The sequence below is a fragment of the Podarcis erhardii genome (genome assembly GCF_964252035.2).
Source record: "Podarcis erhardii genome assembly, chromosome: 10".
NCBI lineage: Eukaryota > Metazoa > Chordata > Lepidosauria > Squamata > Lacertidae > Podarcis > Podarcis erhardii.
The window spans coordinates 76,113,650-76,129,574 of record NC_138500.1 but is presented as its reverse complement, the minus strand read 5'-3'; the positions used below and the strand labels follow the sequence as shown (position 1 = coordinate 76,129,574).

At 43.0% G+C, this 15,925-nt stretch overlaps 1 protein-coding gene across 11 annotated transcripts in view; it reads left to right on the top strand.

Moving 5' to 3' along the window:
• Positions 1-15,925, top strand: part of LMNTD1 (lamin tail domain containing 1) — a 245,674-nt gene that overhangs the window by 89,201 nt on the left and 140,548 nt on the right. The window lies entirely within an intron of this gene.

Genomic DNA, 15,925 nt, shown 5'->3' with positions numbered 1-15,925 from the left:
ACGACAATTTCTTGGGCCCTTTGGGGAAAAGATAATGACTAGTTAATTGTGTGGGTATTAATCTGGGAAGCACAAAGGACAGGGAGAAATGTCTGTGGATCACAATGTGGATCCCTGAGTGGGACATCATAGCAATGCAGAAACACAAATGATAATTACCATAGTGCATTTAGAGAAGGATGTATTTTGGGGACCACAACAGCAATGCAGAAACACAGCTGATATTGCCTAGAATGTATTTAAGGAAGGATATCTTTCTTTGCGGGGAAGGGAGCAGCATAGGTTTTCCCATAAGTGTTATATTTTTTCCTTCTCACCATATTTAATTAACAGTATACCATCATCACCTGGTGCTTGACAGAGAGCTCTTTAAAAGGCACTGCTTTAGTAGCACATTAACCCCTAAAAGAATTATCCTTTTCTATGTCCTTCACCTATAAAACATCCTCATTGCTTTTGTTTTAATACTAATGTCCCTCCTGAAAAAGAACGTGCAGTCCTAGCTTATACTCCCTGATGTGCATGACATCAAGCCAGAGAGAGAGACACAAAATCAGTAACAGACCTGTGGAGTTTGGGAGGTGCACATATGGTAAAATGGAGGGTCTGTTGATTTTCTGTATTATAGCTTTGTTGCCATAACTGTTGCAGCAGGAATGTAAAAACCAAAATATATTGCCAGAAAGTACACACACAGTCCTCGAACTGTGTGACTCATCACTTACAATTGTTGCCAGCAGTGTGTCCCACAGTGCTTCTGCCTCCATGAAACAACTTTTTTTTTACTGTTCAGTTCTCCTTCCCCTCCCCTCCCCTCCCTCCACCTCAGCTCCTTGCAAAATTATGTATATTAGAAAACTGGACAGCCAAGAGCATTATTCTCTCCTACTTCAGTATCAAAGTGCAGCTGGACCCACTGTGACTAGAATGTTGTACACAGCACTCCTCTCTTCGATAATCTAATCCAATGTTTCTTTTCAGATTTGCCAGGGTTAGGCCACTGTGAGTAATAGAGTATCAAAGCCAAGGAGTGCTTGGGTAGAAAGAGACTGGCAAATGGCAGTTTCTCTTGATGACAAAACAGCTGTGTCGCCCTTCCAAGCTCCTTGGCCAAATACAGAGCTGTAGAACTCTGTTTCTTCTGAAAGTGGCATGATGATTTGAAAATGCTTTAGCAGGCCCAGCACCAGAGCCTGTCACGATGGGGCTAATGCCCAGAGGAGCCCGCTGCAGCCAACACCACCTTCCCTTTTTAAAAAGCTATTTTTATGGCCCAGAACTCTGAAGGGTGCAATATGGCTACAAGTGCAGCTGCCCACAATGCTTCTGGGCCCAATGTATGCTGCGTAGGGGCCAGGAAGCATTTGGGGAAATGAATATGGTGGTGGTGTCTGTAACTGTTTCCCCTGGCACTTCTCTCCTCAGTGTTGTGCTGGTCCTTGGTGCTGCTCACCACTGCAGATCCCCATCTGTCCCCTCCACTCAAACAGTCAGGGAGGTGCTGAGGAGAACACCAGGGTGGCCCTGGGGTGGGACAGAGTAGGGAAGGCATCTGTGCAGTAGAAGGGAGTTCCAAAGGGTAGGTGCCACCTTCACTAAAGGCCTGGTTCCTGATAGGATGGTATCTGCAGGATGTCTTTATTGCAGCATGCAAGAATCAGTTGGGTGTGTAGGGAATGAGATGTTATTTTAGGTATCCTGGTTCCAAGCTGTATGGGGTATTGGTATTGTACACCAATATCAGCACCTTGAACCTACCTAACCCCGTAGCTGGCATGTGACATATATGATCAAACTTCCTGACTTCCCTGCTCCCTTGAAAACGGGGGGGGGGGGGGGCACCAAAGTTGATCCAGGCAGCAGTGCTGGTAATGTGTTTTGAATCTACACCTGCACACAGACCCATAGATTGGGGAAATGCTATAGTACAAGGGCTGGTCCCTCCCTGTGTGGATGTACTGAACTGAGGGGAAAGGCATGTTTGGTCTGATGTTACTGTCTTCTCTGCACTTTCCAAAATGACCTACACCCCAGGCATTCACTCGGTGGGTGTTTCTGACCCACCGAGCCAAGCGCAACTCAGGAACCATGTTTTCTGGTCTGCCACCCAGTTGCTGGGCAAGTCCTCTGTGTTTGCTGTGCCAGTCAAGCAGCAAGAACAGAAAGTTTGTCACCAAGGCCCTTGTCACTGGTTGCTAAACATAGCTGGAAGGGCCAGCTCTAACATTAGGCAGACTGAGCCAGCTGCTTCAGATGGCAGGTGCTGAAGGGCATGGGACAGACAGAGTTAGGTGTGCCACACAATCTGCCTTACACTCCCTAAGCTAGCCTACTACTCTCAGTGGTGCCCCATCGCCAGGGTTAAAGTAAGATCCAAGTGCAAATCTGCTTGGCTTCTGTAAGTGGAATGCGGGGGGGGGGGGGCTGTCTTACCCTTTGCCCCAGGCAGCAAAATGTATTGGGCCGGGCCTAGCTGCTGGTGGGTTACAACTTGTGCAGGTCTGACCCATATCCTGCCTCTTCCATATTTATTGTCTCTCCAAAGAGGAATATTGTGAATGCAGATTCATAAAGGATATATCTGTCGCTAGCTATTAGCCATGGTTGTTAAATGAAACCTCCAGAGAGGCAGGCAATATCTGAATTCCATCAAGAGGAAAAGGCCATCACCTCCATGCCCCAGAGGTACCTGGTTGGCTGCTGCTGGAAACCTGGGTCTGATCCAGCAGGACAGTTCTTTTGTTCTTTTATCCAATTAACATGATCAGTGATATGGCTGTTTTAATTCCTCCCATGGAGTCCCCTACCCTCCCAACATTTTACATGTGAAATTAGGAACATGGCTGTGCATGAACAGGCAGAGCTAGAAGCACAGTCCAGCAGCCCAATGTTTTAGCTGCTCAGCATTGTTGAGTCCAACACACCCCTACATGCTTCAGGCAGAAGAGAGAACTAAACGTGCAGGCAAGCAGATGGCTCCTGTTGGCAAACACACACACACACACACACACACATTCCACACAAGTCAAGGACGTAATGCAGGTACCATATTGTATTTATGTCATTAGAGGACTCTGGTCTCATTTATAGATGAGGAACATAGAGAGCGCATAGACAGTTTATGGCAGAAAATTCTTAAGCAGAATTTGGAAGATCCATTCAGGAAAAACTTTGGTAGAGATTTTTCAAGCAGTTGTCCTGCCTCCACCCCTAAAAATTCTCCAAAATGAAATGAATTTTCTTGTGGAGCTTTTATACATTGTTATTGCTGCCTCATTCACAATCCTTGCATCCCTGAAGCTGTATAAAGCACAGAGTGCATGTTTGACATGCAGAAAGCCCCCGGTTCAACCTCTGGTTTCTCCTGTGAAAGAGTAGCGGGGAGCAGCAGTCAGTGCAGGCACTGTAGACAGTTCTGGCCCAGATGGACGAGCAGCCGGACCCGACCTGAGGCAGCACTTCCTATGTGCAAAGCAAAGAGAAAGCTGCACACAGGAGCAGGCTTTGGCAGGTGTAGCTTAGGGTTGCCAAATGTCTGGAATTTCCTGGGAAATTGTCTAGGAAAATTCAAACAAATGGCAGCCCATGCCAGCAGTGTCATTTTTGCCAATTCCCTCAGAAATAGTTAAAAAATGTCCAATTTCTTTTTGATTTTGCAAAAAAAGCTCAACACAGGAAGGTCACCCTTTGTGGCATGAAAAGTTGAACTGCCTGTGATTATCTGTACTCTTAACATGGAAAAAGCCTTATGGATTTTTGCAACAAAAAAATATGATAATCTCTCTAGAGTGTCCAATAAAAAAGTTGCTTTTATAAAATAAAAGTGTCCTCTATTACAGGTTGCAAAGTATTTCAGAAAAAACTGCAGTAAATGAACGTAAAAAGTTACAGCCCTGGTGTCTAAAGATAGCTAGAAAACAATCCCAAATCCCCAGTGTTGTGTTAGATGTCATATTTAATAAAAGCCTGCATATATGTATTATTATTATTATTATTATTATTATTATTATTATTATTATTAAAAGATCTGCTAAGAAGATATTCAATTTTCTTCTAAGTAAGTCAATTCCAGCAATGTACGTGCATATACTGAGTGTTAGGCAGCATGGAGACTGGAATAGATGCACAAGGTATAATGTGGATGATTTATGAATCTGGGTAGTTTCTGTGAACACAAATGAGAAATGACATAGAAAATAACCAGTGACAGTGAAATAACCTTGGTGGTTTAATTCTGTTGTTATTCATGCTTTTCTGTAACTATTTTCACAGTAGATTAACCAACTTTCACCACCACCAGCGCCACACAAGATTTCCAGAACTCATCTGTGATATTATATAAAAGATTCTCGCCCACAGTAAACCCTGAAATAATTTTTGTAGGGTGTGACTGATTGATAAGATACGGGCTGCAATACAAATGGTTGTCTCTTCAAGACCAGTGACATGGAAACTTCCATTTTTCTCCTTTGCTACCATGAATATAAGTAACAGAAGCTGTAGTCCTATGCACCAGGGCTAGAAACAGACCCCCGCCCCAGTGGCGTAGCGTGGGGGGTGCAGGGGGGGCCGGCCGCACCGGGCGCAACATCTGGGGGTTAGGGTTAGGGGGCGCAAATCCACGGGTTAGGGGGCGCAAATTACTTGCCTTGCCCCGGGTGCTGACAACCCACGCTACGCCACTGCCCCGCCCCAAGGGCTACATTCTGTCAGGGGTGATCTGATTTCAGAAAATGATGCCAGCAGTGGCAGAGCCAGAGCCACTCCACACTCTTACTCCAGTATAAGTCTTATTGAACTCGGGTGGCAACAAAGAGGACCTTCCTGTATCTAACCGCCTTGTTGCTGCAAAAGAGGCTGCAGCCATGGCTTCTGCTGCCTGCTGTTTCCTTGTTTTCTCATTCCACCCTCACCCTCTGTGCATCCAAATGTGCATCTGCAGCCACATCAGCTGTGTGTTTGGGTCTCCTGAATTGAGGGCTACCTCAGGGCCAAACTCTTTCTGAGTTTGGAAGAGAGGCCACGCTTCCTCCAACTCTGTGGAAGCTTTGAAAAACTGGAACCATTCCAAATCAACAGGAAGGAATTCTGTCCATCCAGTAGTTTTATCAAGCATCTCTTGGCATCTGCTTGAAAGTCCTCAGGTGTCTTATCTTGTCATTTGCCTTCTGGACTGCAAAAGCATTGGGCAGTATCAGAGATTCAAGGAGACATTGTGTCTGTTCATCCTGTTTTTCATTGCATGGAGCACTGTTTGTTTTCCACTGCAGTTCATCTTCCACACAAAAACTACGGTATTTGTCTTGCTGTCCACTGTGGTGAAATTACATTATTCAAGTAATGATGAAGAAAAGGGGTGTGTGTTAAAAATGTTTTTTTAATTGGGGGGTGAGGAATCCATCCTTCCACCTGGGGTTGTCTTTTTCAAAAAGCAAAGCCAAGCCAAACTTTTCTTCTTTTTGCAAGCTGCTAGGAACTGGCAAATTGGCCAGCTGGGGAATAGCCTTCCTTGGGAGGCTGTGGCCTCTCTTTCAGTGAAGGTTTGCCAGGGATGCTTGAGTGGAGATTCCTGCCTTGCATCACGCCATTGATGCATAGGATTGGTTTGTAATTCTCTTTTTAAAAGAATTCTAGACTTAACTGTGAGCAATAACACTTCTTTTGGTTTATGTATACATGTTTTATATATAATTGCACTTTAATAGCACCTGAAGTTACCAAAAGCTTCCCCTCTTGTGTAGCTACCTGCAGACACATCCTGGGGTTTGTAACTATAGTGAGTATTGTGTGTGTGTAATTTATGTAAGTTAATTATTGTCAACGTAGTTGTAGTTAATGTAGCAATTGGCTGCAAGGCTCTATGTAAATCAGGTTTGCAGCCTGCATTTTGCTATGGAATCATCAGCATAAGCTGATGACTATAGCAGCAAATTATTTACTGGGAGAATACAACCCATATTATATACATAGACCAAATTTTTGCCTTTTAAAAAAAGGTTTTCTAAGTGAACTGGGGAAACTGTTCTTCCTCAGGTTTTGATGACATTTCTTGGTGCGTATATGTGCATTTGTGCACATCTCATGGCCGTTTCAAGACTAGAGTTCTGAGTTTGCAAAATACAGAAGTGTCTGGAGTTATTTTGTTTCTCCTGCAGGTTCACTTGAACCTAGCAAACTTAATCCCTGTCTCAAATACAGCAAACCTCATTTGGCTCCCAACCTTTGAGCTGGTTGAGTTTTATAGCCTTTGCTGGCCAACTGCCAGGCACTCCCTAAGTCTAGGTTCTTGGCTCAGCCAGCAGTAATTAGCTACTTCATTGCAATCAATTTTCTCTCCAGTTCAGCAGCCATCTCCCATTTCTGATCTTGGAGCCCCTACCTTTTATTGCCTGCCTCCTGCTTCTGCTCTTCAGTGCTAGCAGCAAGGGGATAAACTAATTATACAGAGTAATGAATGGGTGTGTGAATCCTTTTAGCCTCAGGGAACAGTACACACCAGACAGACTTCAGGTATTTTGGCACCTAGAACGGATCTTAGGAATTGTTGAATCAGTTCAAGTGAATATGCAGTTATAATTTTCCAAGAAGGCAATGGTAAAACTCAGGGGTGCCCACTTGAATAAATGTTGGGAGGGGCCCAAGTGATCCCACCTCACATAATCGATCACATGACATGGCGCGCACGCACACACACACACATTTGAATGGCATTGCTTTATCAACTTAGGGGGGCAGCCCCCTCAAATATTTTATTGGGGAGGTGTCAGGGGTGATCTCGACCCCTAGGAGTTGGCTCCTATAGTAAACCTCCTGTGTGGTTCTGCAGAGCTCAATGTATTTACACATTGCATGCTGCTAAAATCAGATTGTTTGGAGTAAAATAAGACCAAATTGTAGATCATATTTGATAATATTTATGCAAACATATTTTCTTATATCTTTGTACCTGTACCTGTACCTGTACCCTATCTAGAAAGGGGTATCCTAACTTCTGTCGTCTATGCTCTGGTGATCTCTAGGTTTGATTGAATTACTGCAACGTGTTATACATAGGGCTGCCTTGGAAGATGGTTCGAAAACTCCAGCTGGTACAGAATCTGGCAGCCAGGTAGCTCACTGGGACAAGATGGCTTGAGCATATTACACCAATCCTGGTCCGACTGCACTGATTGCCAAATAATTTCCAGGGCCAATTCAAAGTGTTGGTTTTGACCTTTAAAGCCTTAAATGGCTCAGGACTGCCTTTTCTCATATGAACCTGCCCAGACTCTGCAATCCTCTGAGTCCCTTCTTCACGTTCTTCCTTAATGAGAGGTCCAGAGGGTGGCAACATGAGAACAGGGCCTTTTCTACAGTGGCTCCCCATTTGTGGAACGCTCACCCCAGGGAGGCTCATCTGGCATGTTTATGTGTGTGTGTGTGGAAAGTGTGTGGATCTAGTAAATCTTTCAGAGGAACCAGAAAGTTTTGTGGCCTTCTTAGCAGGGTGTTGCTAAAATGCTGTGCTAACTATAACTTCTGGTGAGGGACAAGCACATTTGTCATAGTTCAATGACCAACTTACCCCGATGCTTTTGTAGGACAGGGTATGCTACTAAGACCTAACATTGGTTCAGCTTAGTATGTGTGTGGCTTAAAGGGGCTGAAAGAGCAGAAGAGTTCAGTTAACCTAAGGATGGGAGATTAGAAGATGAGTGGATAGCAGTAGGAATGGTTAACTTAAAAGAAATTAAGATATACTAAATTAGTTAAAATAGAGGAAAAATCTGCTGAAACTAAATTGGAAATTTGAATACAGAAAGGGGAGATGTGAGGAAGTCCAGAAAGAAAGCTGTATGAAACTAAGAACTGAACTTTTTAATTTTGTTTGATTTTTGTTTTTTAGTGTTTATTGTTTGTTGTTGTGTTGTTTTGTTTTATGTGTTACTACAAAATTCGCTGAAACTTTAATAAAAATTATATTAAAAAAAATGAAAGAGCAGAAGAGAAGGAGTATTGTAATTACTTTCATTTGGGAAGTGAACTAATCTATTTTCAGCTGCTGCTGAATGAATGAAAACTTTAAACTGTTAACTGAATGCTACAGTTGATTAAGTTTACATTCATTTATCTTCATCTGTCACTTCTTTTCCATTGAAGTAATGTGACTGGATCTTTTCCTCTCTTGGAGAAGAAAAATGACAATTCCAGTAGAACAGTTGGTGTTTTCCAAAACATGTGACTGATTTACAAAACATCTTTGGACCATGGTATCCAGGAATTCTCATTTCTATATTGTTATGAGTTTTTGAGGTGCATTCCTGTGTCCACCCTATATTTCCTGGGTCCTAACATATGGCACGCCTAAGCTAAGTGAGGTGCTGGGCTTTGAGAAGGGGGTGTGGGGCTCTGGCAGGGTCCTTGAGCCCTTCTGCCTTCTTCCCAAAGCTGGGAAAGTGCTATCTGGACTTTGGGAAGGGGGCAGCAGGGGCATGGGGGCGCTACAGAGAGCTGCCCACGGAGTCCGCTTGGCGGATGTAAGCCCCATGCTGTCCTTTCAGGTAGTGCAGGGCCCCGAGCCACCGCGTCTCTCCCAGGAGAGATGCGTGGCTCAGGCGCACTGCAGGCCAGGCTCCATGGTAAGTGCCACCCCCTGCGGTGTGCCATTTTGTCACCCCTCAGGGATGACACCCGGGGGGGGGGGCCTGCACCTCTCGCACCCCCCTTCCTAGGCCCTGGGAGGACTCTAGGAACCTGCCAGAGCCTTCACATCTCCTCTCCAAAGCTCAGTGCTTCACTGACCTGGTTTTGGGAAGGCAGCGTGAGGGTTGCGGTGGAGTATCAGATGTTGGCAAGGGCTGCCAAAAAGACCTCAAGGGCCACATGCGGCCCTTGGGATGCACGTTGGGCTGCCCTGCTTTAGATCACCCTTAGCTGGCATGGGGTAAGAAAGGTATTGCCCTTGTCAGGGACCTTCCATTCAGTAAACATCTCATTCAGGACCCAGCCATTCCTAAAGCTTCCCACTGGTGATTAAGCCAGCAATTCCATAACAAAAAGAAGCTATCAACAGACCTTGGCAGCTGACTTTACCAACTTTAAGCAGACTTGCTGGTTCCATTAATCCCCTTCCATACAAACATGTAACATGCAGACACTCTTGTTGACTGTACAGTGAAGGGGAAAACTTAGGCTGTACAGTGAAGGGGGAAATGGCCTTTAAAGTGTTCCAGTTTTCCAGATAACTTCTAGGTCTCAGGAATATTGCAGGATGAATCTTTTTCTTTCATCCACAAATTGTAAATCCCTCCTGCTATGTATGCAGATATTTGTCAAGGGCTATTTGGTCTGTTGTTATGAACCCATACAAATCTAGAAATGATTGTAATGCTTTAGAGTGGAAGAGAAGAGGGGAACAAGATAATTTATGTCTGCTCCCAATAAGACACCTCTAAATACACAAGCTCATCTTACTGAGAAATAATAATAATAAGAAGAATCAACATTAAAAGTATGTGGAAACATCCTTTTGGAGATTGTGAAACAGAAAGAGAAGCCTTCAGGCATATTTATGTACTCAGTTCATGAAATGAATGATGAGGCAGAATAAGAACATCTGTGTGTTATAAAGAGCTGTGTCTGCCTTAAATTATTGGCTGTGTACATTTATGGATCATCTGTGTGGCATTTATTCCCACTTCTATAGTAAACTCTCCTCTAGATCATTTTGCCAGTGCAGGATTTTTAAAAAACTAAATTCATGTGTAGGTTTAGTATTTACATATAAAATAGAACTGAGATGAATCTCATATCCAGAAATCCTCTTTTTACACTTCTGAGTTCCTTTGCTAAAATGCAGTTCTTAGAAAAAATAAGACACAGCTGGCCTTGGCACTGGTTGCAAGTTGGCATGATTTATTAATTTATGTGAATGTCTATTCCATGTCTAAGGCTTATCATAGGCTACAACAGTCATATAGAAAATGAAGCATGAAAAAAACTCTTTAAAAAACCACTCAATATAAGCCAGTTCTCAGACTTCCACCATCCTCATGTGTCTCATTAATGTTGCTAAATGAGATTAAAGTAGATCTAGATAGATGGGGGAGCATGGTTGGAAAGAATGTACACTATCAAAATAAATGTGGTTTTAAGAAGTAATTTGAAAATGTTCCAAATACAAAGCTTTCCAAATGTTTTGTAATTGTCAGTGCTTCCAGAAAGGCCAGATGAAAAACATCAGGATGGAAAACATTGGTTAGAGTGGCTTTAGCTGCCTTACAAAAAACAAAAGTAAAATAGGGCTTTTTATATTCCGAAATAGCCAGTGGCCACCATCCAGCTAAAAATGAATGACTTCTAGTGCTAAGTCACAAAGAAATAACACATTTGTTGTGACTAATACAAGGAGTCTCCAGGATATCTGCCCTGGGCGTAGATGCGCACAATGTATTGCGAGTACCTATATGTAAAAGAGCAGAAACATGCCCTCAAGAATAGTGCTGTAACCCTCGTGAAAACATATAACTGCATTTAACCGTGTTGTTATAAATAAATAAAATAATAAAAAATGGCCATGGCTAACTCGTTCTGTTGGTTTCAATGGGACTTAACTTTCAGATGTTGTTGGACTCTGATTTCCATCAAGGAACAGCTTCTGGAGGGCCACAGGTTTATCCTCCCCAATCTAGTAGCACAACAGAACTATCTTATTTGGGTTGGCTTCTTAACTGGTGTGGGGGACATTACCTGAGAAATAGGTTTTGTTAGGATTTGGTGGGAATTTTACACTAGTGTTATGCAAATCATTTCTTCCACCAAGCATCAAGAGCTGTTGCAGTACAATAGAGCAATAAGCATTTTAGCTGAAAAGTCCTCAGTTTAAGCCTCTTCTCAACCACACACAAATTAGGTGACCTCAAGCAAGCTACTCATTGTTCACTGCATGTGTGCACACATGTACCCCTTGAAGCAAAGAGATAAACTTTTACCGTTAATTTTAATCATGTTTAAAATGTTTTAAAGTACTTGTTTTCAACTGTTTTTATTGATCATTTTAATATTTTATTACAATAAACTGGTATAGAAATTTTGTTAAATAAAAACAAATGTCAGTAATACAAATCTCTGCTTTCATGTTTCCTCTATACCAGTTAAAGATGTATGAAATCTTCTCTATTATTTACATGTTTGTTTTTCATTGAATTGCTGTTTCTTATGTTACTTCAGATCCTTCCATCATTACACAGTATTCTTATTTAAAGTCATAGAGACCTCATTTAATTGTTCACTTTCCCACTTTGGCCATAGCCTTGTACAGCCTATTTTCTTTCAGCAAAGTTGTATATGTACACGTCTTTCCTGTTGTAATTAAAAACAAACAAACAAAGACTGTTCAGTGGACTGGCTTAATTATGTCACATCTTAAAAGTTATTGTTTTCTTCTTCTCCTTATCTTCCTCCCCCTCCCACTCTGATCTGTAATGATGGTTCCATGAATCTGGTTATTTGGAACACAATGCAGTTTTCATCTTGGGGAAGATAATGGATCTTTGTAGCATCCGTAGTATAAAGTGAAATAACTGTCCTTGAAGAAGTGGTGCTACTTATATTCTTAGTACTGTAGTAAGAATCTTATCCTGATCTTTGTGTTAAAATACAGGGTCGATGGCAGCCAAGGGTTCTGTAAGAGGTGGGGGTGGAAGAGTGCAGCTAGCATGTCTGGAAAACATCCGCATATGTAATTACGTCAGGCACTGTTTAGCTGAGCTGAGCAAAGGCAAATGATGATATGTTCCAATAACAGTAGTCTCATTTCAAACAGCTGGTTTAGTGAGACACTATAAAAAGAGAAAAGTGAAAAAACACATTGGAAAGCGTTTGGAAAATGCTACACTGGAAGAGGCCTCAGCCCCTTGTGCTTGCTGTTCTAGTGGTTTTCTCTCTCATCCAAGATGCAGTTTTCACGCCACCAGCACAAAACACTTACAGGAGATCATAGAATCATAGAATCATAGAATCATAGAGTTGGAAGAGACCACAAGGGCCATCGAGTCCAACCCCCTGCCAAGCAGGAAACACCATCAGAGCACTCCTGACATATGGTTGTCAAGCCTCTGCTTAAAGACCTCCAAAGAAGGAGACTCCACCACACTCCTTGGCAGCAAATTCCACTGTCAAACAGCTCTTACTGTCAGGAAGTTCTTCCTAATGTTTAGGTGGAATCTTCTTTCTTGTAGTTTGGAACCATTGCTCCGTGTCCGCTTCTCTGGAGCAGCAGAAAACAACCTTTCTCCCTCCTCTATGTGACATCCTTTTATATATTTGAACATGGCTATCATATCACCCCTTAACCTCCTCTTCTCCAGGCTAAACATGCCCAGCTCCCTTAGCTGTTCCTCATAAGGCATCGTTTCCAGGCCTTTGACCATTTTGGTTGCCCTCCTCTGGACACGTTCCAGTTTGTCCGTGTCCTTCTTGAACTGTGGTGCCCAGAACTGGACACAGTACTCCAGGTGAGGTCTGACCAGAGCAGAATACAGTGGCACTATTACTTCCCTTGATCTAGATGCTATACTCCTATTGATGCAGCCCAGAATTGCATTGCCTTTTTTAGCTGCCGCGTCACACTGTTGGCTCATGTCAAGTTTGTGGTCAACCAAGACTCCTAGATCCTTTTCACATGTACTGCTCTCAAGCCAGGTGTCACCCATCTTGTATTTGTGCCTCTCATTTTTTTTGCCCAAGTGCAATACTTTACATTTCTCCCTGTTAAAATTCATCTTGTTTGTTTTGGCCCAGTTCTCTAATCTGTCAAGGTTGTTTTGAAGTGTGATCCTGTCCTCTGGGGTGTTAGCCACCCCTCCCAGTTTGGTGTCATCTGCAAATTTGATCAGGATGCCCTTGAGTCCATCATCCAAGTCGTTGATAAAGATGTTGAATAAGACCGGGCCCAAGACAGAACCCTGTGGCACCCCACTAGTCACTCTTCTCCAGGATGAAGAGGAACCATTGATGAGCACCCTTTGGGTTCGGTCAGTCAGCCAGTTACAAATCCACTGAGTGGTAGCATAGTCAAGTCCGCATTTTACCAGCTTCTTTACAAGAATATCATGGGGCACCTTGTCAAATGCCTTGCTGAAATCAAGATAGGCTACATCCACTGTGTTCCCTTCATCTACCAGGCTTGTAATTCTGTCAAAAAATGAGATCAGGTTAGTCTGACATGACTTATTTTTCAGAAATCCATGCTGACTATTGGTGATCACAGCATTCCTTTCTAGGATGTGCATGGTGTCCTCACTAAGGAGTAATCACATCTTTTAGAGATGCGGAAAGATGGAAATTCTGTTTTGGGACAGATAAGTGCAATACACTCTTCATTGCCATGTCTGAAACCACTCAGGAGTTGGAGCTGTTCTGAAACATGACAGTATTTCCTGCACTCTAAAGAATCATTATGTCATGGTGATTGGCATTCTTATGTTTTTTATGCAGCATCAACTCCTTTTTCTGCAGCTGAGAATAGAAGAACAACAAAAGGAAGCTGCCCAGAATGGCTGGGGGAACCAAGCCAGATGGGTGGGGTTTGAATAAATTATTATTATTATTATTATTATTATTATTATTATTATTATCTTCCCATCTAGCTTACTCAGCTATGGGAAGGCAGAGCAAGGGCCCTCAAATGTTGCCCAATGCCTCAAAAAAAGGCCTTGAGGGCCACATGCGGTCCTTGGGCCACACCTTGGGCTACTCTGCCTTCGCCTGTACTGCTACCTGTGGGCTTATGTTTCCCAACCCATCCACCTTCTCTCTGTAGGAGAGCACACTTACAGTAAACAGTGATTTTTTTAAAAAAAATCTTTTATTTTCTATTTTTCGATTTGAAAATATTCACTAGTAATTATAAATCGCACACAAATCCAGTGATGTTTTCTACGACTTCCCTCCCTCCTCTTCTGCAGTTTCTTATTTTTTCTATCAAAGTCTTACTGCACATCTTAATTAAAACAGTGATTGTTGGGTGGAAACTGTGGTCTCCTGAATCTCCCCTTCATACACACACATGCAGACACTCCACATTAATATGGGTTACCATAGCACAGGATTATCTCCATTATCAAATTCTGTTGAAAGTATTTTGAAGACCCTGCAATTTAATGACAAATGTGGAGAAGAAGAAAACAGCTATGATGAGCCATTATTTTTTATCTTATCTGAAATGAAGTTACCTTGAGGTAGCCTTTTACCTGGTAGATAACAACTGGTTATTTAAATGGGAAAACGGTTAATACGGATATGGGAAACCTGCCTCAATGTCACCTGACTCTGCCTGTAACCTGAGCCAAACTGTGTCTCAAGTGAATGTCTGCTAATAGGAAAAGGGTTGCCCTGGCAAAAGCAGACACAGCTGGACTTTTTGTCAACATTCTGTCATCCCATTGCAGGGGAATTGGCAGACAAAACCTTTAGGGAAAGGTAAAAAGGAAGACTTCCCAGCTTGGGCTCTTCCTGAAGCTCTCCAAGTTGGCTTTCTTTTGTTTATCTAAATGACTCAGAGATGTACACTCCAAAAATATTTACAGTGAAATTGCAAATGTCTCATTCCTATATACCATGACTATAGAAGTCCAGCCTCTGTTGCAAAAGGATTTGGAATGGAACAGGGCAATAAATGAAACTCTGGTTGCTACCATCTTTAATCTTTTTTCCTTACTACCCCTTTGTTTTTCACTTGACACTTTCCAAGTATTCTTCCACCTGGAGCTTGGTGATGCGTAGAATGTGGGGCTGCCACCACCAATAGCAGCTGTGCCATATCTCTTCATGCCACCCTCTCCCCTGGGAATGTTTAATGAAACAAAGCATGTGCTATGATGTTAACCCACTGAGAGTTTTCCTAACCCTGCAAATGGCAGCCAGTGAAGAGGAGCAGGGAATGGGAAAGGCAGTGATGCCATGTCACATGGTTTGTTTTACTAGGACTATGTAGAAATTGGTGCCTTGAAATGCAGTGAGGTTGCTACCCTGCCCCACTTCAAGTCACATTCTTAAGTTGCAGACCAGAATGGCTGTGGGGATGCCTTCAGCTGATGCCAATCATCTTATCTGTTACCTGTCACTGAACTTCAGTTCACTGAAGCTGTCACCTGCGCATGCACAATGACTGTCTGAAACTGTGGTGTCTAGTGGAGGCTGGTTTGAGGGAAAGTACATCAGATAGGACTATTTCTCAAGCTACAGGATTCAGGTGGATTGTGGCTGATGCCATGTCTATCCATCTTCAAACATCAGCAAAGGGAGAACGTTGGAGCGACGTAAACGGTAACATGTACACAGCCTGAACGACACGGGGTTGGGGGGAGACTCCTGAGTTTTAAAACAAGATTTTATTGTGTTTTCCCCAAATAATTATTACAGATAAAGCAAAGAAAATGAAAGCAGAATGCTGGGTATCAGTATTTTTCAGTGTTGGGGGGGGGGGGGAGCTGTTATGTACTGAAGTTCTCACCCTGGGCCAGCAGGGAGATACTGTAGATAGTTCAGGTCCACATATGCAAATAAGGGATCGAAAGTGACATTCAGTGATTGGATAGTTACAGAAAATGGTTACTGTTGCGTTCTAGTGGAGCTCTATATAAGCAGGCTGGCTGAACCCTTCAGTTCAGTTCAGTTCTGGCCTGTGAATAAACAAGAGCTGTTTGAAGAATCGCTGTGTCGTATGATATGTTCACCCATAACTTAACACTGGTGACGAGGATGGGATGGATGGACAACAGAGCATAGCCAGATGCGGCCACCCTCTGAGCGGAGCTGAATCACTGAGCCAACGCCTTCATTTTGACGATTCCTGAGTGGCCAACGTGGATCTTCCAGCAGTGCCTGTATCGGCTGCCACTGTGGCCTGCGCATCTGCCCAGGATCGCACCATCAGCCGTGTGCC